A 27,968-nucleotide genomic window follows, 5' to 3' on the forward strand; every position below is an offset into this window, starting at 1 on the left:
CGTAGTGCAGGGCATGTTTCCTTCATTTGCATGTAGTTACCATTTGTACCCATATATGGGTGGGAGTATTGTCCCCTAATGGGACCAACCCCCTGAAATGGCGGGAAGGTAGAGATGTGGCAGAGTGCCGCAAGTGGCTTTCAATATCTATGTGCCCCAGATCTGCTAAAAGACTGGGGGGAGTGGGGGGAATACAGTAAGTCCAGGCCTACGAATTGGCTTGTTGCTCTTCTCTGGACAGCCTCCAGGTCTTGTATGCCTTCCTCTTGTTCTTGGTGACCATAAACCCCCATCAATCTTACACAGTTTCAGTTTCTACAATGCTAAAGTTATTTGGACAAGTGGGGGAGGGGACGTTGTACAGTGTTTTAGTATAAATTTCAACTTTGGTCCGTTGTAGAGATTGATGGATTGGACCTTTAGATAGAAATGTTTTGCTATAACAGTTAAACTGCTACCAGATCAAAGAGATTGTATGTTTTTATATTTATGCTAGCCAAGACATAGACTTAAACAAGAAGAGAATGATTGCTATCTGTTAATTCACAATGTAAACTGAAATGGCATAATTTTGCCAAGCTCTGAGCTGAATATTATTGATGTGCTATGTTAAGTTGAACCCAGCTTAGAGTATGATTCTATAATTCTGAACTGAATTATGCTACTAAATTGAACAGAGTTAATGATGCAATATTGTAATTCCTAAACCAATTATTTAAAAATCTGTTCACAAGATGTGGACTACGCCGACAAACGACATTTATACCTATATGTGACCCCAGTCCCACACCAATGTGGTTGACTCTTAACTGCCTTCTGAAGTGGCCTAGCAAGCTACTCAGTTATATCAATTCACCCAGCGTTTCAAGAAGGCCCACCACCACCTTCTTAGAGCAATAAATGCGGCCTTGCCAGTAACATCTTCATCCTGAGAATGAATAAAAACATGTATTCTAACTATGGCTTAAACAATGACGTACAAAATTTCATCATTACTTCTAAACCTTGTATTCTGTGCCCATATTTATAAAACCTAAGATGCTATTGGGCATTTTATGTCAAAGGGTATGGTAGCATAGTGATTACGTTACTGGACTAATAATCCAGAAAACATTAGTTCATAATCCAATGCAGCAGTTTGAGAATTTGAACTTAGTTAAAAAATCTCAAAATAAAACACTGGTATCAATAAAAAAGTGAACATGAAGCTATCGGATTGTCACTAAAAACTCAACTGGTTCACTAATGTCCTTTAGGGTAGGGAACCTGCTGTCCTTACCTATATTTGACTCCAGTTCCACACCAATGTGGTTGATTCTTAACTGCCCTCTGAGACGGCCTAGCAAGCCATTCAGTTTCAGGGCAACTGGGGATGGGCAATAAATGCCAGCCTTGCCAGCAATGTCTGCATCGAGGGAATGAATTTTTAAAAACTACATAAAGTATCAACTATAAACTGCTCAGCTTTTGTTGTTTTATGACTTCATCCGAAGCCCTCAATGAATTTTTGCTTTTTAAGGATACTTGAGATACAATCTACTTGTATTCCACTGCACATTATTTCTTTAAAAACATGCAGCATTGACAATGTGACAAAAAAGTAATTATTTTGATTTAGCTGTGTATGGGTTCCATTGGTTCAGTCACTAGTTATAAGGAGTTTAACAAAAAGGACCAGCAATAATCAGAATCCTGACCCAAGCTTAACTTGATACAAATGTTACAAGTTTTGGTGGCTGCCTGCAATGCTAGGAGAAGCCAAGCTACTTTCGAACAAACGTAGACTGTGTGATTTGTTCAGTTCTATGTATGACACTCAGTCATTTTGAATGTGGTCGGCAATTATTCTAATCCTGGAAGTTCTGGTAACTGTTTTCAGGTATATTTAAGGAGCTGCAGATATTCAAATCGAATAGCGACATAGTTCAAGCTAGCACAGCTCCTCCAGTGGTAAGAAATACAAGAAAATAAACACTGTGTATAAAAGTTACTAACAAAAGTATAGTTTAGCATTTAGATGTGGTCCTATTTTTTTTGGGAAGCTAGATAGAAGGATGTCTACTGTGAACTGTTATACCTAATTTGGGAGTACTTGATGCTTACACTAAACATCCAAAGTAGGAAAAAGTTCCACTTCGCTATGCTAACGTCCCTTACCTTGATGAGTGCAACAAAAATTAGCAAAAAGTGTAAAACAAAATATGATTTATCACAATATTAGAAGGAAACAAATTTCAAGGTTGTGATCATATCATTTTTGTAATCAGATTTTGGGGTTGATGATGTTCATAAGCTACTGAACCTCTGTTCTTGTTGTTTATGCAGTTATCTGAAGCCCAAGATTCAATTACAGTTTTGTAATAATTGCCTCTATCATTTTATATATATTTACCAGTACCTACATTTACTACTATTCTGATCTCATAAAAAATAGTATTGCAGTCAGAAGCTGCTTGTCTGTTCACCATTTATCGATGGTTTAGCCAAACTGGCTGCCTTTACAGCATGCTGTGCATACAAAATTCTTCAATTGTACAATATAACAGTTTCTATGTTCAATGAACATTATTGAATGAAACTTATCCAAATTATTCATTTATTTGAATAAGGTGTTTGTGTAAATGCAGTTTATTGCTACAGTATCAGTCACATTATGATGTGTATCTTCACAGCTGAAATCACTATTATCTTGACATCCATGTCATTTGCAAAATTAATTTTTAAATTGCTAAAGAACAATGCTGCCACAAAATGGTAGACAACTGTCAACAAATTAAATAACAATAGATATTAAGATACATTGCAGATATTTTAAAGAGTAAGAAATATAACTGGCAGTGTAGTAATCGATTCTTTGGATTCCGGTTATATTGAATATCATTCTTACAATTTATGACATCATCACAATCCCTCCATTACTGCTTTGTATCTAGCTGTAGCCATCTGTTATTTAATATTTATTGCATCAAGAAGCAAACAGAATTACAGTTAGATATTAAGATAAATTATCACACCAGCATCAATAAATTTTGAAGATTAACATCAATGTATAGCTATGTAGTTACACCAACCTGATAGATCCAACGAATAAATTCTACAAGCCAAATAGCAAATCATTTCTTAAAAGACCTTAAAGACTGTCTTAAAATGTATATTTTTTGAATCTCCCAAATATTAATGTTCAAGCAACTATCAATTTCATCAAAACTAAACTGAATAATCAATAGATAGAAACAGATTATTTTCTCATATTTTATACCAGTTAAAAGTTATGTGGTAATTACGTATACTTCGAAATGAGGAGAAAACAGTTTGAGGCAGAGATATAAGTATACACATACTGATTTATCAGTCCAGCTACATTTATCAGTTACAGGCCACACATCCTCTCTTCTAAACAAGTGCAGTGTATCGGTATTGGCTGTGTTGTCAAAACCCTAAGAGGGGAGAAAACTGCATAGAAATGAACGGTTCTTTTAAAAAAAAAAGTGAATTTAGAACCAAACACAAGAAACCAAAATGTTCTTCTTGCTGCAAACCGGCCTCTGAGCGTTGAGGGTTTTTGTTGTTGTTGTTGTTGCCGTTTCTCTCTGCCTGTTTTCAGAGGAGGGAGGCCAAAGGTCATAGGGTAAAGGGCAGCACCCAGCATCCCCGGTGCAATACACAGCCATCTTGGAGTTATTTTAGGAGATAATTCATGCGGTAAGTTTTAACGTTTTCTTTCTTTATTTCTCGCCTGGAGTCCCCCGAGCTCCGTCCTTTTAGCGTCGGCGACAACTTTTTCGATGAAAATGTCGCCGAGCGCGGCGGCGGGGAGTGCGGGGTGACGGTGGGGATGTTGGGCGGCTGCTGTGCATTTTTTTTGTCTGGGCTCTGACTGAGTCTCCCTCGTCTCTGGTCTAATCGAGTAACGTAAAAAACGAACAGGCCCAACCTAAGCAGCGAGGAGCCAGGGAGCAGAGTAAGATCCCGACCCCGCACATACACCTCAAGCACTGGGCCTGCACCGACTTTCGCTCTCCTCACACTTTATACCATCTTCGGGATACATTTTACACCACGAGAGCCGTGCTGTGTGGCTGGCGTTTCCGCAGTTCGAACTACAAATTCCCATTGGCTCTGTGCTGCAATTTCAGAAATTCTTTATTCCCGTGATTATATCTGATTCTGCTTCAGTGCATGCATTTTTAACAGTAAAGTGTAATGTTTATTTTCTGGATGCAACTTGTTTATTGTAAGTTGCTCGTGGAAGTTGGATTCATATTTTGTTTCAAACATAGTTTTGTTCCACGCTCACTGCATTGTTGTAGAAAGTTCCTGAGGTCCATTCACAATGTGAGACATGATGATCATCTCAGAATTGTGTTACACAGCCAAGGGCAAATGACATATTTTTAAAAAAATGTAGCTGGCGATTTGGGTTTTGTTTCACTGGCTACTACTATTTGCGATCGCACCCACATACAAACCCTTTACTGCTAAATTATATTATCAGTTATGATAGAAGGGACTGAACATCTGGGACTCTGAAATCAATTCCATTATTCCAAATGATATTTTGCTGCCAGTTTTTACTATATGTAATCTTATGGAATTTTTAAGTGTAAAAATATTGACTAGCAATGTAAGACTATCACTTAGATTTTTACTTTCTAAAGCTATCAGATTTCAAGATTGTGCAAAACTATCCAGTATTTATGCATTCATATTTTTTGAAGTTAGGCAGATTTACTTTAAAATTAGTCTTAGAACTGTACATTGTTAAATTATTTGAGGGATATGAGCATGTTTACAAATGCAAATTGATGGATTTTGAACTACCTTATAGTGCTTCTAGTATTGCATAAATCTTTGGTTTAAAGAAGGAAGGAATATATTCATTTTTTGTGTAAACTGTAAACAACTTAAAACAAAATTCAGATATGACTATAGCTTTGCAGAGTAATTGGAAATGTGAACAGTTACAAATCTTAATTGAAAGTTGATATTAATGTGATCAAGGTAGTAATGGGCATGGTAGTGTATGGGCATTTGATTAATAAATTGTAGTACTTTTGACAAATCAGTAACACTGCTGGTTCAAGATGTAGGTTTCAAATCATATGAACCTGTGTTGCTAATTATGTTGAACAAATGGAACTTGCGTGGCTTTTGTGTTTGATGGCTTTATGCTCAGGTATTTTGGTATTGCCGGGAGAGAGGATATTTTATTAACCCGAAAGAACAGTTACAAATGATCAAAAGTCTATAATGTTTGTATAGTAAGTGGGCATTCTCACATTTGAGATTGTAGCCTTGAGATGCTCTTGCACACAATAGTGCTGCTCAGCTTATGCATTACCATTTTTTGTGCATGAAGGAGTTTTGCTACTGTATTTCAGTTGTGCAAGAACGCCTGTTTGCCAGTACTTCATATAGCTGAGACCGTTTTGTTAGGGACACTACTGTAAAAATAATTGCATTTTCATGACTGAAGGTTTTTGATGCTGTCAAATGTTTTCATTAATAGTGCTTTAATATTCTTAGTCTTGTTTTTTTTTCCCTCCAGAAAATGAAAGTGGTTGCACAAAAGTAATGTACTGTTGCTTATGGCTAATTGTATTGGCCGAAGAAATGCCGCTTAATTGAATTGTGGTTGTCACTAGGATTTCAGTAAAGCAGCATATGGGTTTGTGAACATTTTGGACTTTGTGCACTTGAATTGAAAAACACCCAGCACTACACTTACAGATTCTGTCCTTTCAAACTTGGGTTGCATCTGGAGGGAACGCTTTGAGATAAACCATCCACTGCTTGGATCTGCTCTGCCATTAGAGTTTAGTACAGGTCCATCACTGCTGCTGGCAGTGCTCGGAACAATTTGAAGTGATTGATTAATTAAGACTATTACACAAAATTAAAACATATTGTCTTGTGTGTTTTTTCCTAAAGCATATTCCTGATATGTTAAATAATAAAGCCTCAGAGGTTAATATGAGCTTTACTATAAAATGTTAGACAAGTTAACCAACAGAGTATTCTGTGATCTCACGTCGGGGGGGGGGGGGGGGGAAATTAGCCCTTAATGAATGACCAGAAAGTGAAAATTCCTTGATTTTTCAAGCTTCCTAAGTGCTTGATTGGAAACATTGAGATGATCATTAGGATTTTTTTAAGAGGATAAGAAGAGGCTAGACCCAATCCCATTTATTCTTGTTTCGTTGTTCAATAGTATTGGAGATTGGGCTATGTTCTCAATGGCTTTGGTTTTACATTGAAGAGAGTAATACTGGGAAAGACAAAAGTTTGTTAATGATTTAATGTTTAATATGCTTGATTTTTAATAATTTATCAAAAGGTTTGATTGCCTCCATAGTAATAATTCTTTTGAAGATAATAACTGGTAAGATAACTATTTTGTTTTTTTCACTGTGACACTTTCTTCTTTTTTTAAAGTGAAGAATGGCATCTTCATCCTTATTCTTGCTCAAATATTGTAGACCAACCCACAGGCGTACCAGTCTTTCATGACTTCTTAAGACGTACTTTCATGGCAAGTGGTTGACTTGGAGTCACTAGAATCTGAATTAACCAACTTCACCTCTCCTTGGAAAGGTTTGAATCAGAATTCATATGATGTTGCAGATGTAGTGACATATACGTATTGTACATTAATTATGGGAAATGTATTTCTGCACTGCAATTGGCTAAAAGTGTTGTAAAACTGTTGGTATACTCACCTCAAAGTTGAATTGGAATTGCTGATGGTGTCCTCCATTTTTAGTCCTTCATGCAGATGCTGATTCTGACAGTAAAGATCAAACTGAGCTCATGTCACATTAAATAAAGATAGTCTTTCAGTAATGGTGCATTCAGTATTAAAAAAGATGTTGGGTTTGGTAGTATATTTAGTGTCCGTGTTCCTGCCGGATTGCAAAATTTCTTTGTACTATCGAAGTCTCATGAGGCAAAATGTGACCGCCAGCTCCAATCTGCCATCCCACAAACTGGTTTGCTGCTTCATACAGTATTTTTTTTTCTTAACTTAGATTAGCTGCATTGTGGTGACCAGCTGAAGAATTCTCCTTTTCAAAAAAAAATGGAAAAACTATACAGCCAATGTGTAAGTGCCATGTGCAGGGACAGTGTATTTTCAATTTATTTTTAACACAATAGAGCTAATCGGCCTATTTCAGTGCAGGAACCAATATAAGTAAGGTGGAAGGCTATTGTGCCAGTTGGTGGCATGGCAGAAGCACTTGGGGGACATGTTGGCTATTTTGCAAGGCACACAGGATTCAGGCACGAAATCCATGTGTCAGCTTAGTGGCCAACACTGAGTTAGTTCAGGTGAGTTTGAGGAGGGCCTTGACCAATTCAGATTTTTGGTTTGGAAGTCTAGTGAAATTCAGAATGTTTAGTATTCTGCACAGATGCCAAATTTGGCAGAATCGGCATAGAAAATTTGACATCTGTTTTTAGAATATTAAACTGGGATCTTGTATTGGGTTAAGTTGTTAGTACATCATTATTGTCCTTGCCTTATATCAATAATTATGAACTTGAAGCCTTCATGCATTTGTTTTTGTAAACTCAGGATGGTCATTCACTGGTTGGCTTCACCTTGTATTACTCTGTCTCACAGACATTTATACTTGTGGGGAAAGTTAAAGTAATCCCTACCTAACACCATTGTGGGAGCGCCATCACCTCAAGGAATGCAGCAGTTCTAGCAGAAGGCCCATCACCACTTTCTCAGGACAGCTGGGGATGGGCACTAAATACGGCTTTGCCAGCATTGCCAACATCTAGAGAACAAATTTTTAAAAAAACACGAGATCCATGGCAAGAGTTTCAGTTCAACCAAGGTTAGGTATGCAACTTTTAAAATTGCACCAAATGTGTGCCTATTGTTTGGATTAGCAGACTACCAATCTAAGAGCAAAGCTTAGTAAATTCTGGATTTCTTACATTTTGATCACACAGTTCAGAGGCAGCACTTCAACTGAAGTCTAAATTGGACAGAGAACAACGGACTTCTGTGTGATGGAATAAAATTTACATCGTACTGACCATTTTCTTTATTGTTCTGAACAAATTAAACTGGTAAACTGTTCTTGTAATCCTTGCTTCAATTTAGAAATGGAATTATTGTATTCCGTAGTCAGTTGATGATACCCTAGAAAAAGTGAACTTTATTGCAGTAGAGCAGATAATGGCTGCAGTTTCATTGTCATGCTGGAACAGATCAGAGAAAGCTTGGTGTGTTTGTTGAAAGTAACCTGCAAAAGCCAGAGTCCCTTTTGAATTGAGTACAACTCAGGTTTCATCTGAATTTTGATTATTAGTTTGAAAATATTTTTGAAAGACGAAGACCGTGCATTTATATAATGCCTTATGTCTCAAAGCACTTCACATACAATGAGTTACTTTTGAAGTGCACTTACTGTTAAATAGACAAATGCACCAGCCATTTTGCACATAGCAAGATCCCACAAATAGCTTTGATCACTTAATCTGTTTTTTTTGGTGGTAGTTGTTGAAGGAGGAATGTTGGCCAGGACTGCAGGATTACTCCTTGTTGTTAAACCAAATCTTGCATCCTGTGCTTGACCATGTTTTTGTTGTTATTCTTCAGCACCTGAGAAAAGTACTTGCTGCTTCTCCCAGGGGTCAGAAGAGTACAGTGGTCTTCGATTCTAGATTGTACCAAAATGGCCATTGACAACATAGCTCCAATAGTGGACTACTGATCCAAGCCACACTCACAAAGAGCAAATTGAAAACTTCCTGCTTACTTGCATGAAGGTTTAGATGCTAAACTGAATTACATTTCTGTACTTTTGCTGTGCTCCGACTTGCATAAGATGCAGTGTTACTTGGTTTTAACAGGGTTAGTAAAATGGATTTGAGAACAGTCAGATTGCTGTAAACCTTAAGCCTAGGTTCAGTAATTTAAAGTAATCATGCAGTCACTATACAACCCATGATCATATTACCCATTTAGCCACCTGTCCAGTTTGTAAGAAAAACAGCCATTGGGTTTTTGGCCCTGCTCCTTTCACAGCACATGTACAGTTTGTTTCACTGTGGCTTCCACACAATCTGTTTTTTCTCCTGAGGGAAAATGCTGAAAGTTTCTTCTTGCCCTTCAGAGGTAAATCAAACAAAGTACCAAAGTACCTTTTTAACATTATAGCCCACATGATATGTCTTTGGTTGCTTTCCTTAACATGACATTAGGTCCCATCATATTCTACACATCTCTGTACTTGTCTTTTATAACTTGCAATCCAAACAGGTGGTTCATCCAACTGTTTGTTAAAAGTCTGAATACAGTGCAAGCTGCTGGATCAAACAATTTATTGCGTACATGTCTGTCACCTTGTGGAGGAAGAAAGTTCCCAATTTGAAGTAGTGTTTGCGGCTTGTTCATTTTGTACTCATGTCCCCCAATTCTGCTTTCAGTTAGGTATGTGTTTGTATTTTTTTTTATTCGTTCATGGGATGTGGGTGTTGCTGGCAAGACCAGCATTTATTGCCCATCCCTAATTGTTCTTGAGAAGGTGGTGGTAAGCCGCCTTCTACATTGTTCTATTTATAAAAATATACTTGGATCATGCCTCTCAATATTTTCTCCAGTGAAAACGAATATTTTCATAGAACATTTTATTTCTTCTGTTACTTCACCCCTCGATATATTTAGTTTTGGGGTATTTCCAGCTGAGGACAAGCAAAGTTTGGAGTTGTTTTATATTTAATTCAAATCAGCTACTAACTGCATAACAAACAATTAAAATTCACTTGTGGCCCTCGATGGCTTTTGCTAGTTACTTTGTACCATTACCGATTCCTAAATTAAATCCATACTTATTTCCTTGGCAATTGTTTTGACATTTAACATTCCCATAGGAAAGGTAAAGTCACAGTTGAATAAAGGGGCAGTTTGATTTCCGGGATATTTGGAGTATACCCTCTAGTCTTGTGCAGAATAGTGTCTTTAGTCACTGCTGCATTTGGAGAGCTAACTGCTGGTAAGTGCTGGCAGTTAGTCTAATTTGCCAACTATAATAAAGCTTGATGCCATCAGCTTGGTAGTTCTAGGACCAGCAGCACAGATGGAGTTTGTTCAACATTAAATTGAAATATTCTCAGTCCCTCATAGTTTAAAATCACATCAACTATGTGCACTTGCTGTTCTTCAATATGTTTGCACACCTGTCTAATATTGTGATCATTTAATCACCCGTCAACATAAAAGTAGTTAATGATGTCAGATAAACCAAGAATGTCAATCTCTAACTTCTGAATCACTGCCAAAAGAAATTGAATTTCAGATATTTGAATTTCTATACATTCATTCAGAAATACACTAGGTGTACTATAAAATACTCATGCTAGTTTTCTTTTTAGTATTACATTTCTCTAGTTAATGTATCATTGGCAGCCACGAGGGCCTAGAGACTAAAGGATAAATTTATGAATTCAAGCTCCTGGAACAGGGCTTTGCCCACTAGGAGCACATATCAGGAATTTGGTCCAGACAGCTGTGGGCCTTACAGAATTTTGTATTTATTCATTCATAATCTGTAATTCCTGGAACCACTTTTACTAAAATCACAGCTTGGTCTCTCTAACTTTTTTTGCACTTCAGAAATTAGTAATATGTAACTTGTATCTGGAGAGCTGGTGCATTTATTAATTATGGTTTAAAAAAACACAAATGATCTGTTAATGAAATTTGCAAACAAAACTTCCAGAATGTAATTAAGTCTTTTTTTGTGCTAGCTACATATAGGAGTTTTGTTCTTCATTGTTTGTCAGCATGTTTTGGTAGAAAGGCAGAAGGTGTGTGTTCAGGTAGATGAGTAAGTTTTCAGTGAAATCTGCTGTTAAAATTTTAATGTGGGGGCATAAACCTGTCATGGCCACTATATGTGGCAAGTTTCAAATCCCGAGTGATTCCACAGCAGTCAGAGTCTCAGATTTTTGATATCCATTGTATTTGCAAGAAAGTATAGCAGGGCTACTTATTGGAAGAGTGTGTTCGAACAAATGATAGCCTGTTACAATTCAGGTCAGTTTTTAAATTTCCTTTTGCGACTTCCGTTAAAATTCCAGTAGGTTCATGTTCAAAAACTTCTAGCATTTGAGGTAAAATATTACATTGTTTCTGCGGTATTCAATGTTTTCAAACTACCTTCAGAACGAATGTATCTTTTCTACTCAGTATCAATGTTAGGTTCACATTGTACTGATTTCAATTAGTTGCTGAATAGCTCATAAGACTTCCGCCGATAACTCTGTGAACAGTATGCATACAATAAAAATGTAAACCATCATAGATTGTGCCCAAAGTTTGTAATTTCATAAAAATCTGAAAATAAAGTAGAAATGCAGGCATTTGTTTTCCCTTTCTCCTCCTCCCCTCGGTGTTGCATAAATTTATTTTAATTTACCTGTTGTTTGGGTATAACATCATAAGATTTTGCATTTTTACAGCAAACCATTGCTGTCCTTGAATTTCCAGCAACTGTCTACAGATGCATTAAGTTTTGGATCACATGGCAAGTAGGTCATGTCAAAGTGGTGATGGAGTCAAATCACTCATTAACTGTTGCTACTGCAGTGGAAGACCGTGATGCTCTTGAATGCTCAAAGGCAGAAAATGTTATGACTTGTCATGAAACTCATAAAGGTTTGGAATATGATGAATATTTCAATAGTAGCATAAACAGAATTTGGCTAGTTTTGGTGAAAATAACTGAGCAGTTATTAAATCCTCATTTAGACTACCAGCAGCCCATTTTTGTGTGTCATAGACGTAACATAGTTCAAGGATTCTGATTGTCAGCAACCACGTAAACAAAACTTGAAGTTGTCGCGGTCATCATCATCCCTCAAGTGGGTTACAGTCTTGGAACCGACTCAGCCATTCGTGATCCATATAATACCTTTATCTGTCCATTATGCTAAATTACCATTTCAATTTGATTAGTTTTAACAAATTTGAATCTGGCTTGCTAGTAGAACCCCTTTGTTGCAGATTGAAATGGGCAAAATGGGTTTATTTCCCACTGATGCACTTGTCCTCAAGTCAAAGTTACTTGATTTTTATAGTGACTAATTCTTCAAAGTCATTGCTATGTGCATGGTTAGAATAGTAAGGTTTGTAGAGAATGAATTGTACTTTTTGGAAAAGATTAAAGTATATTAGGAAATGGTTGTTGTCTGTAATGTGTGCACAAGTATTATGTCTAGTGGTTGAACAAATATTGTAGGTTACATACATGAAGAAATATTTCTGTTGGAATATGTAGAAAAATTGATACTTAAAAAAAAAAGAAATACTTGTTTGCTATTGGGCTGTGAAAAATACAAACATTTTAATCGTTACAATCAGTGCTGCAAGCAATGATTATGGTATAGCATAAAGTTTAGACATTAGCCTACTCTTAATTTGAAGTTTCAATTTCAATTACCCGATTTATGTTTTTATCAACATTAAATTCACAATTTATTGTGGGTCATTTATGTTGCTTAATTTGAATTATTGAATTTTCAGGAGTAGACTGTAATTGATCAAAAAACTGAATCCAGTTGTATTTCCCTTTTCTCCCTCCCTCCCCAAATCAATTCATATTATGCCCTCCGTTATATAAACATGATTTTAAAATTTGCATTTGTACATGGACTGTTCTTAAATGATGGAAACTGTTGAATAAAAATCCGTGCACTAGTCAGAATAGGGAAGTTCATTAAAGCTCTGGACAACCTTCTAAAGCATAGGTTTTCAAATTGAAGTCCAGGAGATTCTGCAAAGTTATCAGATTTCTGTTCATCAGTCATCAGATTTATTTATTTTTCTATATTTGCTGACATAACAGTGTGTTGTTACTGTATACAAATAAATATAGTTTCTGTAATGATGGCACTGTTTTTCTGTGGGCAGCTGACACTCAAGTCATTCAGAAGTTAGGATAGGGTCTCCTGGAGAGTGTTAGCTCTTGCAGCAGGTCCCTCATACAGAGAAGTTTGAAAACAACAGCTCTAAAGAATGCAAGTTCTACGTAAAGTAGATAATTATTGGAAATCGCACACTACTAGTTGAAGTACGATGTCATATTCCAACTGGCAAAATAACTTCAAAGGAGTGTTTGATTTCACGATCCTAGTTGACATATCCCTTGTCATGTGACAATTTCCCCCTCTATTATTGCTAGTTATGTTGCTATACCCAATTGGGTTTAATCAGTTTGCCTTACTGGAATTGACTTTTATGTCTAAATTAGGGAGTGATAACAATATGATTGTAAAGTGTAATGTCTTTTTTAAAAGACTTTAAAAGTCTGCTTGGAGAAAATCTATGCAATAAGTGTAAGGCTACATTTACACTACAAGTGTAAGGCTACATTTACACTACAACTGTAACATCAATGCAGAGAGTTTTTGCTCCATGTCAGTACTAAGTTGTCCAAATCCAGAGTCCAGTGGGACCTTAACTTTGGATTTACACCACAACTATAACATTGGTGTGGAGCAAAACTGTTTCATGCCAGTACTGTAGTTACAGTATATGTGCAGACCATGTTGTTTTAAAATCCAACAAATACTCTGATAAAACAATACTCCAGGGCTATACATATTCAGAAGGTATCAGCTACATGGATTTTTTTTAATGGATACCATATGAATATTTTTTAATGTATGGGCCATCATCAACAATGACGTTGCATTTATATTGCGATTTAAATGTAGAAAAATGTCCCACGGTGATTCACCGGGGCATAAGTGAAAAAATGGATGGCGTGCTAAAGAAGGAAATATTAAGAGGGGTACCAAAAGCTTGGTCAAAGATGTGGGTTTTGAAGGAGATGGAGAGTTTAGGCAGGGAGTTGCAGATTGTGGAGTCTAAGCTGTTGAAGGCACAGTCACAATGGTACGACTAAGGGACGGGGATGCAACAGAGTTTGGAGTCAGGAATGGAGAGTTCTGAGGAGAGAGATTGTAGGGCTAGAGGATGTTAGAAATGAGAGGCACGGCCATGTAGGGATTTAAATGCCAGGATGAACATTTTAAAGTTGAGGCACAGAGGCACCGGAAGCCAATGTAGGTCGATGAGGACAAGGCTGATGGGAGGGTGTGACTTGATGAGGGTTAAGATACAGACCACAGAGCTTTGGACGAGCTGAAGTTTATGGAGAATGGAAGGCAGGCCAGAGGAGCATAGGAATAGTTGAGACTGGAGGACACAGAGGCATTGATGAGGATTTTAGTGGCAGGTGGCTGAGGCAGGAGCAGGTACAAATGATTTCGTGGAGGTGGATGTGGCAGTGCTTGTGATGGAAAGGGAATTGGGCTTGAAGCTCAGCTTGGGGTCGAACAGGATGCTGAAATCGTGAACAGCCTACTTCAGTCTGATAGAGTGGCCGGGAAGGACCTTGAGTCATTGGCAAGGGTTCAGAAAATGAGATGGTCAACAAACTGCAACTTTTTCTTTGTGGGGGTGGGGGGCGTCTCCTCTACAATTACTTAAAAAAAAAATCAGTTATGAAGAGTTATTATTAACTTAATAACTTTTTTGTTTTATTTAATTTTCTGTTCAAGCATGATAGTTGTAATATAACATGGGGAATTAGGTTGGAGGAGCTTCTGTTTCTGACCGTGTTGGGCATCCGAATTAACTTGCGTAATGTTGAAATACCCAAATTAAGGAAGTACCCCGGGTCAATCTGTGGTCCCATCGAGCAAGGCTCTGCACTGGGCACCTCGCCTCGTGGAATTTGCTCATATATTGTCATCTGTTCATTGTTTTTTTTCCTGGATTTTTAGCACTAGAAAATCTGTAAAAGGAGATTGAGAAGTACTGATCAGGATATGTGAGACAGCTTTGGGGACATAAAAATGCTAATTTCAAGTGAGTAGTGCAAATGTATGGATTTGTATAAGAATCCAATAGTGATTGAGTTTTTTGTTGGCCTTTTCTGCACTCTTCTTTTCCATGAAAAGTTAGGCATTAGGTTAACACGGTTAATGAAATGATGCTTGAATGATTTAGAATGCAGAAATCTATTCAGTGAAATGGAGTCACTTTCTGATGCTAGATTTATTTCTGTTTGAGGAAAAATTACTCCCTTTTCCAGGCATTGATTGAATTAAAGGTTGGTTTGGTCGATTGCATAAAATTCCTGCTAGAGAATTATTTGAATTTTCCTTTTTCAAATGGCTTACGAACATACGAAATTGATGGGCAGGGAAAGACCAGCTGGCCTGCCCCGCACCATAATGGCTGGACCATCACAGCTAAACACTCCTCAAACCCACCCCTGCAGCCATGTAATCTCCTGGTAGAGGCAAAAAAACGGAAAATATATTTATTTTTATTGTATTTACTGATATTTCAAATGTTTAGCTCATATATAATGCCTTGAAATATTTACACATCAGCTTGGTAGCATTGTTGCTTCTGAATCAGGTTTTGGTTTCAAGTCTCACTCCAGGATTAGGCTGACACTTCAGCATAGTACTGAAGAGGTGTTATGTTGTTGGAGGGGACATTAAAATGAGGATTTATGTTTGTTCAGCTGGGCTTTGTAGATTTTGCGGTATTTTTTGAAGAAGAGCGGATTGTTCTCCTAGTGTCCTGGCCAATGTTTTTCCTTCAACCAACACCGCCAAAACAGATATTTGTGCTTGTTATTGAGCTTGCCCTCTTTTGTTTCCTTTTTTTGACCAAGTATAATAATGAGAATAATTCAAATGAGCTCTTTCAAAAATAGTTTGCTGCTCTTGTTCTGTTTAAAATAATTGGTTATTTCTCCAAGAGGAGTAGTACTGATCCATTGGAAGATCAATTAAGAGTCCATACAATCCACCATTAATAATGTTCATTTGAGTTTACACTGTTGTGCAAAATGAATTTGAATGAGTAAAGAGCTCAGTATTTCAGTCATGGTGTCTGGTGTCAGTTATTGAGGATGAAGTTTATGAACAAGGATGCCAGTGTAGGAACCTGATGATGCTGCTGGGCATTTTTTTTAAAACACAAAAAAAATGAATTGTTTATTTTTAGGTTGTGTTACTGGTGCCTTAGTAATGCCTTCTCTGCTGTCAAAGTTGCAATAAGATTCAGTCTAAATGTTTTGGCCTAAAACAGCCAAAACAGACACACATCCATTTAAGCTCAGAAATATTTTGTCACGTGTAAAACTGAATGGCCTTCCATTACTTTTGATATACCAAATTGGATCACAATGTATTCATACAACTCTTATGTTATTCTGTGCGATTAATCAAAATAATCCAGTGTAACTACAATAATAGTGTCATAGGAGCACCATAAGTATTGGGTAGCATAGCAGTGGATGCTACATTGGATTTTGAATTTCTGATCAACGGACTGAAAGAAAATGTGTCTGGATCTTTTGCTCCTGTCAGTGGTATTTGAAGAATGACTAATGGCATTGTGAAGTTGGGTGTTTAGGCACTATTGATGTAATTGCAAAGTTTCATGAGATGTTTTTAAATGCAGTAGACTATTTTAGCACCAACTACTACTCAGATTTATATTGTGCCTTCCACGTAGAAAATGTCACACGGTGCATCATAGAGGAGAAGCTGATGCCAAGTAATAAAAACAGTTGGAGTGAGGACCGAAACCACAGCAGGCCAGAGTCAGAAGACTGAAGAGCATGGACTGGAATGTAGGGTTGGCAGAGGTTGAGCGAGCTCATGAAGGGATTGTAAATAGATGTTGGCGAAGATGAGCATGATGGGTGAGCAGAACAGTGCAGATCAGGATGTGAGTGGCGGAGTTTTGAACAATGTGGAATTGGTATAGGGTGGAGCTCAGGAGCCTGGCAGTGAGGGTGATGTTATGCTCAGATTTGAAGTTAACAAAAAATGGATACGGGTTTCAGTAGCAGTGGAGGTGAAGTAAGGATGAAGGTGGGCACTGTTGATGGACTTAAGCAGTCTTGGTGATGGATAGGGTATGAGGCTTGAAACTCAATTGAGGATTGAACAGGACATCACAGTTGTATTCAGTCTGGTTCAACCTGAATGGGTGGGGAATGGATTCGAAAGCAAGGATACAGCGTTTTTGGTGAGTGCTGGTTTACCTGGTGTTCAGTTGGAGGAAGTTCTGGCTTATCCGTAACTTGATGTTGGACAAATAGTCTGACTAACATTAAACAGCTATACCTCTTAAATAGGATAGTTAAGATTGATTTTTTTTAAAGAAAATCTCACTACATCCCCAGCACTATTAAGTTGGAAAAACTTGTAGTGAAGTAGGCAGCTGTAGTGATTCAATCAAGTAGATAACTCTTTGGTTATCTGAAGGAAAACCATGACAGTTCCTACTTTACATGAGGTCCAGTTGTTTTAATTTCAAAATTCTACATTCTGCCCACCCTCCACTCCCAATGTCCACTGTGCTGTGTTCCCCAGCTTGGAGTGGGACCATGCTAAACATCACAACTGAGTGCCTGTGTCCATCGCCATGAGAGATCAGCTACTGTATTTAAAAGTTGTTAGAACAAAAATACATTTTTGAATATAGCATATTTTCTATTCTAGATCTTTACTCTTGTGTTTTGGTGTTCCTAATGTTAAATACTTCAGAAGAAAATGTGACTTTTGGGTGAAAGCAGAGAAACAGGAGCAGCCCATTTACAGATCTACTAGAGTGATAACCCCTGAGCCTTCAAGTTTATTTAGAACATTTTAGAAAATAAATTTCCCTTCCTCTAATTTCTAAGAATTTGTGTATTTTTAAGAAGGAATGAGAGCAAATAAAAATATTCCCTCTCTTATTAATTTGATATGAGTATTTCAGCATTGTGTATCTTTTTGGTTGGACAGAAAATGGGAAATTGAGAAAGTGAACACTTGACCTGTGCTGTAGCAACTGATTAAAAATTTTCTGTTCTTTGACATTTACAAAAAAATTAAACACCAGAATCCAGAGTACAATAATAATTTGAAAACAAATTGCTTTTAACCAGTTAATTGCAAACTGAATGGTATACTAAATCTGAATCAGATCATGTCTACATTGTGCAGATCTGACTATAATTTGAGTTTTTAAATTGTGTATTTTTGAGACCATGTAAAAAAAAATTATATCATTTCATATTGAGTCCAGAACTCAAGTTGTACAGTGTTTCAGTGTATCAGGAATAAATACTATGCCATGTTCTATCTTGGTTTACCTGGAGTAGTGGAATGCTTCAAAATTCTAGCTTTGAACAGCCGAAGGATTCTAATTTTACTAACCGTAGAAATCTTGTTGCTCCTATATCAGAGCCGTAGAAGTTTATACCACTAAAGGAGGCCGTTCAGTCCATTGTATCTGTGCTGGCTCTTTGCTAGAGCAATCCGAAGCTAATGCCCTTGTCCTGTACACTTCCAATAGTCCTGTATCTTCCTCTGCTTCAAATGTTCACTTTTCCTTTTAAAACTCTGTACCCTTGCTCGTGACTCTTTCCCCCTGCCCACTTGGGCTAAACGAGAAGGCGTACAACCAAGTTTCAACCCTGTGCCTCAAATACTGCTCTGATGCAAAGCAGTCCACGCTTTAACAACTCGCCGTGTAAATAAATTTCTCCTAACCTCTCTTGCTGATTATTTTAAATTGATGACCCCCTATCACTGACTCCATAACCAGAGGAAATAGTCTTTCCCTATTCACTCTATCAAAACCCTTTATAATTTAAAAAAACTCTTAAGACTCCTCTTAGCTGTCTTAGCTCCAGTTCAAATTGACATAGTATCTCAAGTCTCTCTTCATAATTTTCGTTACATATCCCTGATGATTATTGTGTGCTCTTTATAGTTTGAATGTCCTTTCAATAATGAGGCACGCAAAACTACACACAGTATACTTTAATTGTGGCTCTTTTATTCTATGCTCTATTAAACCCAAAATGCAATTTTATGGCTTTACCTTCCTTCATTAGCACTTTCAAGGAATTATGTATTTGCAGCCATCAGTCTCTCTGTTCCTCCAAACCGATCAGTGCCTTTCCTTAGAGTGCGTACTCGCATTCCTTGTTTTTCCTCTCAAAATGTATTACTTCACACTTGTCCACATTAAATTGCATCTGCCATCTATCTACCCATTCTGCTAATCTATCTGTCTATTTGAAGTTTTGCACAGTTCACCTTGCTGTTTGCCAAACCTACTTTTGTGGCATTGGTAAATTGCCAAATGATCTACATTTATTAAGGACAAAAATAGACCAAACACTCACCCTGGGGTAAACCTCTTCCAACCCTTTTCGAATCCAAACAACACCCATTAACCATAATCCTTTGTTTCTTGTCCATCAACTAACTTTCTATCCATGCTGCTACATTTCCTTTATATCATGCATTTGAATTTTTCTAACAAGCCTTTTGTGAGTCACTTTATTGAATACCGTTTGGAAATCCATAGGCACTACCTCTACTGTATTCCTTTCATCTATCCAATCAGTGTCTGTTTAAAAAAAAATCATCAAATTTATCAAACACGACTTGCCTTAAAGAAATCCAAACTCGCTGTCTTTGATTATCTCATGCTTTTTAAAAGCTCACTGATTTGACTTGAATTGTGGATTCTAAAAATGTGCCTATAACTGATGTTAGACTAACTGGTCTGCAGTTAACTGGTATATCCTTTATCCCTTCTTGAACAGAGGGGTTACATTGTCTACCTTCTAGTGTCCTGGTGCAATTTGTATGTTTACGGAGGATTGAAAAGTTGTGGTCAGAGCCTCTCTTGTCTCTTCTCTGACTTTCTGCAACAGCCTAGGGTATACGCCATCAGGACCCGATAACTTATAAACTTTTACTTCTGCTAATTTTTTTCAGAACTAATTCTTTTTCTATAATTATCTGCAATAGTTTCACATCATTCTGCAATACATCTACATTTTCACATCCAGTATTTTTTATAAAATAATTGATGCAAAATATTTATTTAATATCTCTGCCATACCTTCATCCTCCACAAGATTACCCCTTCATGTTTTAACAATTCTTTTACTTTTTATATGCTTGACATCCAATAGGATGCTGAGGTTGTGAACAGTCTGAGTGGCTTGGGAGGGGGATGGAATTGGTGGCGAGGATACGGAGGTTGTGGACGGGGCTGGAGATGATGGCTTTGGTCTTCCCAATAACTGGAGGAAATTGCAGCTCATCCAAGACTGGATGTTGGACAAGCAGTCTGACAACACAGAGGCAGTGGAGGAGTCGAGAGAGCTAGAGCATCATCAGCATACATGTGGAGCCTGACCCCATGTCTGCAGATGTTGTCAAGGGACAGCACGTAGATGAGGAGAGGGTCAAGCATAGTTCCTTGGGGGGGCTCTGAAGGTATTACCGTATAGGATTGGGAAGAGACTGGTTTGTTAGGTAAGTGGCTTGAAGTGGAACCTAGTAAGCACAGTCCCTCTAAGCTGGAAACGGAGGGGTGTTGTTGGAAGAGGATGGTGTGGTTGATTATGTCAAATGCTGCAGCAAGGATGAAAGGGGTAATGTACCATGGTCACAGTCACAGAAGATGCCATTTATGACTTTAAGGTCATTTTGGTGTTGTGGCAGGGCAAAATCTGATTTGAGAGATTCAAACAGAGTTACAGGAAAAATGGAGGTGGATTTGGGAGGAGACAATACACTCAAGGATTATGGGGGAAAAAATGTTGGGGGCGGGTGGTGGTTTGCAAGGACATAGGGCTCAAGGGTGAATTTATTGACGGGGGTGGGGGGGGGAGTTGATGATGGTAGTTTTGAAAGGGAGGGGGATAGTACTGGAGGAGAGGGAACCATTTACAATATCAGCAAGCATGGGAGCCAGGAAAGGAAGTTTGCTGATCAGTTTAGTGGGAATAGGATCAAGGGAGCAGGAGGTGGGACTCAAAGACGAGATGAGCTCGGAGAGGGCATGAAAGGTGTGAAACTGAAGAGGCAGAGAGACGATGTTTTCGGTCTAGTGTGAGGGAGCAGGGAGAAGGTTTGGCTTGGTGAGCAATGGAGGGGAGGAAAGCAGCAGTGGCGTCTGAACAGATGGTGTCACCCGGTGACAAAAAGAGGTCCATGAGCTCCTTGCACTTGTTGGAGGTGAGGGTAGAGGGGCAGAGGAGAAAAGAAACCCAGGGTTATATTTGTTTTACAGAATGATTCTGCAGCAGTGGGAAGTCTTGGTAGAGAAGTGTGAGGCCCAATAGTGCTTGATGTGGACCAGCCAAATCTGGTGATGGGTGGCTAAACTAGTTGTGCGCGAGATACACTCAAGTCTACTCCCCTTGGATTTGAAGGAGTGAAGATAGGGGCCGTACCAGGGGAGCAACTGGCATGGGAGACTGAATACAGGTTTTGCTGGGGACAAGAGCATCAAAGGTAAAGGTGAAGGTGAGGGAGGGGTTGAGCAAATCGACAGCATCAAAACTATCTTGGCAAATGGGAAGGCCAAAGCATTGGCAGTTGGGAATTTGAAAGTAATTTGAAGAGTTTTTCCAGAGGTGGATGCAGAGGAAGTGGGGTTCAAAGGGGGTAGGGGGATGCGGTGGTGAGGAATGCAAATAAACGGTCAGAGGTGGATAAGTACTTGAAGGAACAAAATTTGCGGGGCTATGGGGAAAGGGCGAGGGAGTGGGACTAGCTGGATTGCTCTTGCAGAAAGTTGGCATGGGCTTGACGGGCCAAATGGTAGCCTCCTGTGCTGTAACAATTTTATGATTCTTAGATGGCCTTGTTAGAAGACTATGGGAGTTGAGAGGACAAGGGGATGGTTGTGAATATGGGTAGGAGAGTTTAAATGGAGGGAGAAGTTTAGGGAGGTCAGGAGCACAGTGAATTCAGAGAAGGGAGGGTAAGGGGAGCTGAGATGGAGATTGAAATCACAGAGGAATGGCTCAATGCAGAAGCTGAGGGAAGAAAGCAGGGAGGATATCTCTGGTAGAAACACATGGGGATGCATTATACAGCAAGGATTTTAAGTAAGAGGCGAGAGGGGTGAAACAAGATGAGGTGCTCTAAAGAGAAGGTACTAGAGGAGTAGGGGGAGACACTAAGGTGTGACTTGGTGATAAAGACCACATTGCCACCACGGCTGTTAGATCCTAATCTCCCTTTTCACTTCTTCTGTACTGTCGATATTCCTTGTGATTTTGCTTATTATTGTTGACCCTAGTTTTATCATTTAGTTAGTTCCCTTTTAAGTTTGCAGAGTTTTAATCTCTATCCATGGAACTCTTATCATTTGAGGCAAGGCATTTTTGTCTTTATAGGAATATATCTGTTTTGTAATGTATATATCTTATATTTGAGGATTTTCCCATTGTCCTATTTGCTAACTGCTTTCCATTTAATTTAGGCCAACTCAGCTATCTTACTGACATTTGCCTTTTTTTGGTTTAGCATCCTTATTTTACGTATCTTTTTTAATTTCACATTGAATCTAACTATGTTGCTGTTGCTATTTCCCAATTCTTCTACTCTCGCATCAACTATTTGTCCTATTTAATTTCCCAGAACTAAAATCAAGGTGCTTCTTTCCATGTTGGACTAGGAACATACTGATCTAGGAAGCAGTCTTGGATGCTCCCCACTTTGACCCCTTATGTTGCCTTTATCTCAGGATATCTCTGAATAGATAAAATTACCCAATATTATTGCCTTCTTATTCTTGCTTATCTCTCTAAACTGTATGTAGATTGCTCTTCTAAATCATCTCCATTGTTTTGTGGCCTTTAATGCATGCTGAGAATTGTAACATTTTCCTTCCTATTTCTTAACTCTGTCCATATTGATCCCTTCTTATTCCTTCGAACTTCTTGATGGTCTAGCACTGTGATAGAATCCCTTATTAATACTGCCACGCCAGCCCCCTTTTTTCCCCCTCTGTCTCTCCTGAAAATGTTATAATCTGGAATATTAAGTTCCCATTCCTGTCCAAACCTAAACCTGTCCCATCATAGTTATTGATACTTCTGTTGCCCAGTTTTGTTTTTAAAACAATTTATGGATTCACATACATACCACTTCCAATTTTTTTTGGAAGAATGATCTTATTCTTTTTCCTTTCATAACTTTTTGATATCCCTGGCCCCTTCTGGGACAGTATTTTCAACTCTTTCCACCTCAGAGCCTTTCTGCCTTTTTTCCCTTTCTTTAGTAATTTTTTCTTACTATTTATTTCAGGTAAACATTCTGCTTCTACTCCAACAGCTTTATTAATCCTGCTCTGCCTCAATAGTCTTAAGCACAGACTTTCTCCACCTTCTGGTTATATTAATTTAAATCTTCCTTCACTGCTCCATTTACCCATTGCACAACAACATTAATGCTATTTTGGTTCAGGTGAAGGCTGTCCCTTTGGTATAATTTTCCCTTTTTCTGGAAGTGGCTCCAATGCCTCAAGAATGGGAACCCTTCCTTCCTGCAGCCACGCAGTGACCTGACCAATCTTCCTCTCTTGGACCTGTCTAGTACTCAACATGGGAAGCAACATGGAGATTGTTACCCATGAGGCCTTGGTTTTCCAATCTAGTGCCCAACTCCTTAAACTCCCTCTGCAAAGCCTACTTCTACCTGTGTTCTTCAACCAAGTTCAATTTGACTTTAATATTGTGGGTATCATCAAGTGAAAAGACCTTCAATATAAGTGACTTTGTATCTATGAATTTTTTTTCCCACCTTGAATTATTTTGGCAAACTTCGTTGTGCTCATTAAAGTGAGGAATGTCGATTTTGGGCAATAGAACATGACAATTATCCCGAATTTCCTGGGGGTTAGGGAGGAGAAAAATGAGTTTGGCTTCATTCCATTTAGTGACTTCTAATGGAGTGCACATGTGCAGACTTTGATTGGGCTTAGGGTATGACTACATTCATGGTTGAGGAACCTGTTGATGTTAGCTACTTACATTTATATATGTAAGGAATCTTACAACACCAGGTTATAGTCCAACAAATTTATTTTAAAATCACAAGCTTTTGGAGATTATCTCCTTCGTCAGATGAATGAATGAAAAGGTTCTCAAATCGCATATCTTATACTATGTTGGGACAGCATCACACCAATCAAAAGGTGTCGTTGTTATTCAAACAGGCCAGTCACATTTATATAGCATGTCCCACGTGAAGGTCTTAGTGCATTAAATGGGGAAGAAAATGGTGCTGAGACCATTTTTTTTTGAGTAGGGAAAAAAGACCAAAGACATTGTTCAAGAAGTAGGGTTTTTGAGGACTTTTGAAGACTGGGAGAGGCAAGAAGATGGAGAGGTTTAGGAAGAAAGTTTCAGAGAGGAGTGTCATTATAGCTGAAAGATTGATGGAACAGAGGTGTGGAGGAAAAGTAGTAATGTGGATTCAACAGAACAAGTTTGTGGGCTGGAACCTATAGTTGAAGATGCTCACATTCCCATCACCACTATGCTTCATCAGCAAAAGGAGCTAGTGGAGTGTGGCAGTATTGGGTATATGGGCCGCGAAGCTCAGGATTAGCTGAGGTGAAACAGGAGGCTGGTTAGAAGAGCAATAGAGAAATTGATCCTCAAGGTGATTAAGGAATGGATGATGGTTTTAATAGCAGTTGAGGGAGAGGTGGAGGAATTACTGAGCAGTCAACAAGGAGGGTTGACTGAATCAGAGCCAGAGATTTGCATTTGGCTGATGTGCAGCTGTAAGAAATTTCATTTTGTCGAGAATTTGATGTCATATAGGCAGTCGGAATAGTATAGCAACACTTTGAGTTGTGCTAGCAGCAGAGAGGTAGGTGTCATCGGCATAAAAGATTGTGTCAGAGCACTTCTCGGAGAGAGATGGACATTGAGCAGTGAATGTGGTGAGAGAGGGAATGTTTTTAGGTGGCACTTCAAAACAATGGGAGAGGTTGCAAGGGGGCTGACACCAAAACATGTAGCTGGCAGCGAGATCTTAGTGAGAGCGGAAAAACACTGTTGGTGAGTAGGTTTTAGTAGGCCAAAGATGTCAACATGCTTGTCCAAGATGAGTTTGTAGATGGAAAGGGCCTTTTTGGGAGTGTGGTGTTTTGCAGGGAAATATGGAGGGAATGGCTGTCAGATACCGATTGTTAGCTTTCACATACTTCTGATATCCCCCAGAGAACATTGGGAGGTGCAAAGACGGATGGGAAGGAGATTGATAAAACTGACCTCACAAAAGTACAGCAGGCAGAGTAAGAATCGGGAAAGGGCAATGATGCAGCTTGGGAGAGGTTGCTTGAAAGAGACAGTGGCACGTGTCGCAGAGGATGCCCAGTGCAGTTGAACAAGCTATCTGGTGGTGGGAGGGGGTAAGAACTTTTAATTTTGGATAGCCAATCGTGCTTGTGCCTGGTTTAGCAGAGTCAGTGGTTGTCTCTCATTAATGTGTTTTAAATGCAAACTTAAAAATGCACCCACCAGTATGGATCTTTTCATTTCCATGCAACCTTGTGGCTTCTCTAAATGAGACTGCCAATTTGTGATGAATTATAGTTAGCTTTATGCTATGGAGTTGCATCAACAAAAAACTGGGCTGAAGATGTCCAGGCTCATTTTCACTGAGGATTCTTACAGCCAATAGAGAGAGGAGATTTTCATCTCACCACTGAGTTGGATTTCAACCAGGTTTCAGAAGGGAAAGGACTGCCTGTTGTGCTACTTGGTTTCCCTAATGAATGACCAGCAAATTTAACCATCATTTTCTGGAAATTGTGGCAGGATTTCTTGTCACCAGTAATAATAATATTAAAAGCAACATTGGTCTTTTAGTTTCTTTATATTAAAAAGGGAGTATGTGCTGATCTGAAATGAGTTGGTAGGGTGGAATTCAGGTTGATGTTTGGAACAGGAATGTGGTTTCCTGTAGAATCAATATCAATCATTGGGCCATAATTTGCCATGGCAGGGCATCTAACAGCATGTGCTGTTAGTTAGACTTGCCCTTGCACATTTAGGTTTAAAAAATTTTGCTTGACAAGATGCCTAAAGTGCAAGCTGATAATGGCACAATGAGGGAAATCTGGGATCTGAGTGAACAGGGCAAGTAACTGTGTATCTCCTTAACCACTCAGATTGAAGGATTGTGAAATTAACAGCGCAAGGACTGAGAAGTGTAAGTTAGAATGGGTGAATTCAATGTCAAATCAGGAACAGAAAGTGAAAGAAAGATTGGATTAGGAGAGGAAAAAGAGACAAAGGAAAAGTAAAAAAATATATATATTTTTTGACATTTTTAAAATCTCCAACAACAATTAAAACCTGAAGAAATGAGACTCCACACTTGTATTAGTCAATTTTCAGTGCCAGATAGGTTGACTGACAGGAATTAACACTTATCACGTCATTAAAACGGTACTTAGACTGAAATGGACAAGACAACTTTCTGTGACGAGTATAGCTTGTACCTACCGCGCAAATACAGGAACTTCACGCCGTTCAATGCATTTGGATGATGAGTCAGACAGCATGATGCCCTTTTCGTGAAGTTAACAGTGGAGCAGCTCATCTCGGACAACAACTTTTGGATTTCCGCGTTTAACTGCTTATCTGCCCTTGCCTGAAATTACTGTAGCATTTGCGCGTAAATAACGGCAAGCGCCGTTAGGGATTACAGCCGATATTGTTATTACCCTTACTGTTATTTTGACAGCAAATTATGGCCCTATGTAACTGATTTTAGCTGGTTTGTAAGTCTTGCATGCTGCTGCTATTTTCAGGGATGCTGATTAATTTTGGAACGTGCCAATTAAAGTGGGACAATGAGAAATATCCAAAAAGGGCTAATAAGACCCTGCATAATGTTATTGCACTTAATAGCTTAAGCATCACAGTTCTTGTTTTTTGGGGTTGGGTGGAGGGGGGAGGAGAACAGGATGCATTACCAGTTTTGTCCAAGTTAATCCCAGAATATAGATATTGTAGTTCCAGTTCTTTACCTTCAAAATAAAACACAACATTTTAGGTTAATCTGGAAATTTTTGGAGCAGCATATTTTATAAAATTGTTGCTGTGCTACATCTCTAGATAGTTTGAAGGAAAGAAAGTACTCGAAGCTCTAACATCTAACCCTTAGAATACCACCAAATTTCAGATTAGAACATATTTTGAAGGATGACTTCAGGTAATGTGGGAAATATAAGAATGCAATAATTTTTTTTCGCAGTCCATGAGTGCATGTCCTGTTTTTATTGAGAGGCTCACTAATTGGACTAAATTTTGCAAGGTGGGTGTGAGAAGGCGATTGGTATGTTTGAAGATAAATTGATATGTCTTGCTGACTCCTGTAGAGAGGAGTTGTTAGTCTGTGTACTTGCTGTTGCAAGTGCGGTCAAAGGTATGGGCAATACATGGGATACAATTGTAGCAAGGCGCAGAATTGAGGCTGTAGAACAAACAGTAGCTGCCACTGGTCCTCACACATACTCGCAATTAAATATGCAATTGCTTTTCTTTTAGTTTTTCAGATTTATAAAATCAAGACTGCGCATGAAGCTTCCTGCATGTAGGTGTTCAGTACATTGACCATGTGTTAGTGGAAGTCACTATCCCTTCAGACCAGTTGTACACCTGCAGGTAAATTGGCCTACTGTACAGATTAAAAAGAGAGAAAAAAACACAAATGCCGGTACATTGATAAATTTGCAGTGCATGTTGAAAGAGGGGTTATTTACTGGCTGTACAGATCCTGCTAGGCTGTCCAAAATAAGGGTTGGGTATTAATGTGAATTAATCCCAATATTAGTTCAGAGAACCCTTATTGATACGTCCTATTTTGCCTATTCAACCAGTTGATCCACCTTACTGTTGGTCATGGACAGAAAAAATATATTGAGGTCTCTGGTACTGTTGCTTCTCTGTTTATGTCACATGCTCTAATTCACTTGGTCTCCCAGTCCTCCTTGTCTTTCTGTCTATAACAAACTTTCTGCCTACGATTGTCACTCTCTTTTTCTGTTTACTTCTTTATGTAAAGGCATTTTTACATTACAAAGT

The 27,968-nt window shown here is 38.5% G+C and overlaps 1 protein-coding gene across 4 annotated transcripts in view; it reads left to right on the top strand.

Annotated features, from left to right (window-relative positions):
* The first annotated feature begins 3,617 nt into the window (after window positions 1-3,617).
* The window catches only part of cnot2 (CCR4-NOT transcription complex, subunit 2), a 118,538-nt gene continuing 94,187 nt past the window's right edge, over window positions 3,618-27,968 (top strand). For 2 of the 4 annotated variants that reach the window (XM_067999429.1, XM_067999432.1), the window contains exon 1: window positions 3,618-3,702. The gene's annotated coding sequence lies outside the window, so the exon portion shown is untranslated. Of the gene's footprint in view, window positions 3,703-6,438; window positions 6,595-27,968 lie in introns of those variants that run through there. The other 2 variants (XM_067999430.1, XM_067999431.1) reach the window with 2 other exon arrangements.

This window comes from Heptranchias perlo, chromosome 18, assembly GCF_035084215.1.
Source record: "Heptranchias perlo isolate sHepPer1 chromosome 18, sHepPer1.hap1, whole genome shotgun sequence".
Classification (NCBI taxonomy): domain Eukaryota; kingdom Metazoa; phylum Chordata; class Chondrichthyes; order Hexanchiformes; family Hexanchidae; genus Heptranchias; species Heptranchias perlo.